The following is a 3,689-nucleotide window of genomic DNA, read 5'->3' on the forward strand; positions in this document are numbered from 1 at the left end:
TAGCCACTCACAAAGTGTCCACAAGACAAAATCATCATATTTCACACCTCAGCTCTCGAGACCACCCAGGGGTCCCTTGAGAGATGCATCCTAATGTTAATCAGCTCTCGAGAGCTCAATTTTGAACAGGGGTAAAACCAGCAATACTCAATTCTGCCAAGCAAGAGGCCAGAGCAGTATCACTCCCTCTTCCCTCTGCCCACCATAACTGGCAGACAGACAATGGCGAGCCACAAGCCCCAACCCTACAAGGCTCCAGCTCCCATCCAAAGGACACAAACTCCCTCAGACTGGCATAATCTCTTTGCCAGCTTATGTACGAACCAAGATTGCAAACAAATAGTTTTCCAAACAAAACTCAGTTGTCACCCTATTGCACCATATTGGCAGAATTCACTTCAGCTCTCTACCACTCTTGTGTCGAGTGGTGCCCCAAAATGACATTGCACGAACCCTTTCAATACCTGTTTAAACCTACTGCCATTTAACGACGCTTCCCAGACGACGGTTCCCCATACACTATTCTGGCACAAAATTGTTGCATCCCACAGATGCCACGATTATTTGAACAAACTCATTTTCCTAATCCACCTTTTCAATTTTCATTTCAATTTAAAGTTAATCCAATGTCCTCTAATACCTCTCTTAGCATCCCATGCACCTGTTGCAGACACCTGTTTTAGCCTCTGGCCCAATAGCTGCCCAATAAACAAATAATAAAAATAAAATAACCTGATCTATTTATTGAAATAGACCGAATTCTTATGTTGGTCAATTTTTTCACCCACTGTGACTCTCGCGTCAATCCTGCCATTCCCAACCACATTTCCAGCGAGGATGACGTCACTATTTCACACCTTTCCTTCCTTGAACAGCGGGAGTCCTCCATGAGATGCATTCCGATGTAAATCACTTCAAAGTACCCGAATAGCCCTCCCTGGAATCGTACCTTTAACATTACCGGCACCGCCCTTTCTTGGTTCAAATCCTACCTCTGACAGACACAAATCCACTGCTCAACTCTATCCTGACGGACTGCATCACTGAAATAAATCCTGGCTTCAAATCAACTTCCTCAAACTTAACTATGATAAATCTGAAATAATCGCATCATCTTCCTTCGAACTCAGAGCACACCGACACGGTATCCATCAAACATTGGATTCATATTTCCACAGACCTCCACCACTCTGTTAAATTCTAAACATGCCCAATGGGCAATCCCCTCTGCTCAGGGCTGCAAAATGCTGGATTCTAACCTTCCCAAACACAGCTCTTGTCCGCCAGGCTGCAAATTCAAAGCATTTTCAGTCCCCCTTTTTCCCATACACTAGCCAGTGTAAGTCAGCCAAACATAAACAAAGAGGTTCCAGCGAGCTGTGACCTCCATAACTCTAAACAACTCCACTGGCACTTTTTAAAACAAACTTTCCCAGTCACTTACTAAAATAAAGTGCAGCTCTTGTCCGTAGATATACGTTAACCAAGGTTACATGAGACTTGACAACAATAGTACTGCCCCGTGGAGCAAGGCATCAGAGACAACTCCCCTCCACCTTGACTTACCCCAGGTAGAATTTGGCTACCTACAGAGAAAGTACCTGCACAACACATTTACAAACCAATTCGTCCCCTCGTATTAGGGGACATCACAAATGTTCCACCACAATTCACAGCAGGTGACCACCCACCTGCCTTCTGTCGAAGTCCAGTTCAATTTTCTGAGTTTCCATTCACAGACAGACAGACAGACGAACCCCCAACGTACTAACAGGATGGTCTCACAGAGGCCATTCCATTCAAATCTGTAGGCTGCCACGATTCTTCCCGCCAGGACACACCATCATAGTCACCATAGTCACACGACACGTCAGCAGACACAGTGAATGACATTCGACACCATAACAGACACCGCAGACACTGCTTCTCCTTGATCCATATCTGCAGACGCAGTCAGACACACCCAGTCGGACAGACAGACTGGCTCCACATTACAACTGCAAACATTCGAAATGACAACAGCTAACACCAAATATTTATTGTCCCCCTTTCAGGGAAGTCAAATCAACCACCATTAAAGCACAAAACAGAAAACGACCATATACTCAGAGTATATACCATATACTCAGAGTGAGACCCGAAAATCAAGCAGACAGACCGACAATCGAACCTGTCTTTCGACACTGCCGAACGACAAGTCTGCAGACACTGAGGGAGTGACTTTCGACCCCCAGTAAACACCGCGGACACCGCTTTGGTCCGCACCTGCAACTCCATCACGCGCCTCCAACTTCTTTTTCGGCGCATCGATCAACACAAATGTACCGACGCATCTTATATTCTACACATTGCTATCCAACCTTTCGCCACAGTCCCATCACAAACAATGTATCTCTCGCGGCATGCATGGCGGGAATCACACTCGTATTGCACCAACATGGAATTCGAGCACATTCCATAGTTGCGAAAATATTGTGCTGGACAAGACATTATTATCATCGACTTGCGCTTTCACACGCATGGCAAAGTCCACGGATGTACAAAGTCGAAGTGCCCTCTCCCTTAATTGATCCACACTGCACTTCGGCACACATCCTCAGATAATTAAATACATGTTTTAATCCAAGCGTGCATCCTCGCACCCGCTCCACCAGTCATGTACACTCAGCACCCATAAATGGCACACGCCAGCATCACATGTCATTCTTGCCTTCATTCAACGCATTCTGCCATCCCAAGTCGGCCAAATACAAGCCCCGGCCATGCCGTTGAATAAACACCCAGTCGGTTGACAGCCTATCATTTTTGACTTTTACTCCCATTCTCCCTTGCTACATCTGGAGAGCCGTTAATGTGGGGATGTAATTGAACACTTGTTTTAAAGCCCTGTCTACACATGCTCTCCATAACATACTCATTATTCCCTGCCAATTTTCCCCAGCAGACTGAGTCCCACATGGCATCTCAAAATCTAAACTGATACCTTTTATTTCTTCCTAAATGTACTCATCCGGATTGCCCAACGCCTGCAGGCAATTTGGGGAACCCCTTGTCAATCAATGACACACATCAATGACACACACACAATAAACACAAATTCACGCTGCTATGACAGATCATTCATTCCCTTATACACACATACCATGTGACTGACCCTTCATTCTCCATGCCTTTCTCCTATCTGGTACCTGCGCTTTTCTGATTCCAGTTTAATTTATCCTTCTCCAAAAATCACATAAACATTTCCTATTTCCACATATAAGAAATAACCAATATCTCCCTTGAGATACAAAACAAAACGCTTCCCACTCAGCACACAACATACATGTGCTCACTCCAACACATCACTTCAAGCTACCTCATCACTCGCATTGTTCACACACACGAATGCGTCCCCTGCTTGTGCACAGCATGGTCCGCATTCCTGTCTCGATTCTGTCCCACCTCGCTGTTCCCCGCGAGGCAGCTACTCCGTTGCCCCGGTAACCTGCCTGCATGTCTCGGCTCGCGTGTTCACAGCTGGATTCCACACACCTCGTACATTATAATCCTCTCTGTTTTATTTCTCCAGATCTAACCTCATCTCTTGTCCAGAAAGAGCTAATACTTGACCTACCTATAGCATATTGTCAGAACTCCTTCCTTTGGGTAAAAACTGCACCGGATGTGCATGCCTTAAATCCTGAGAC

At 45.6% G+C, this 3,689-nt stretch overlaps 1 long non-coding RNA gene across 1 annotated transcript in view; it reads right to left on the bottom strand.

Moving 5' to 3' along the window:
- LOC144888379 (uncharacterized) overlaps positions 1–3,399 on the bottom strand; it is a 5,888-nt gene extending 2,489 nt beyond the window's left edge. The window contains exon 1 of the long non-coding RNA XR_013620970.1: positions 3,359–3,399. This is a non-coding gene — a long non-coding RNA (uncharacterized LOC144888379). The remainder of the gene's footprint in view (positions 1–3,358) is intronic.
- Between the last annotated feature and the right edge of the window lie 290 nt (positions 3,400–3,689).

This window comes from Myxine glutinosa, chromosome 12 (assembly GCF_964187855.1).
Source record: "Myxine glutinosa chromosome 12, kmMyxGlut1.1, whole genome shotgun sequence".
Classification (NCBI taxonomy): domain Eukaryota; kingdom Metazoa; phylum Chordata; class Myxini; order Myxiniformes; family Myxinidae; genus Myxine; species Myxine glutinosa.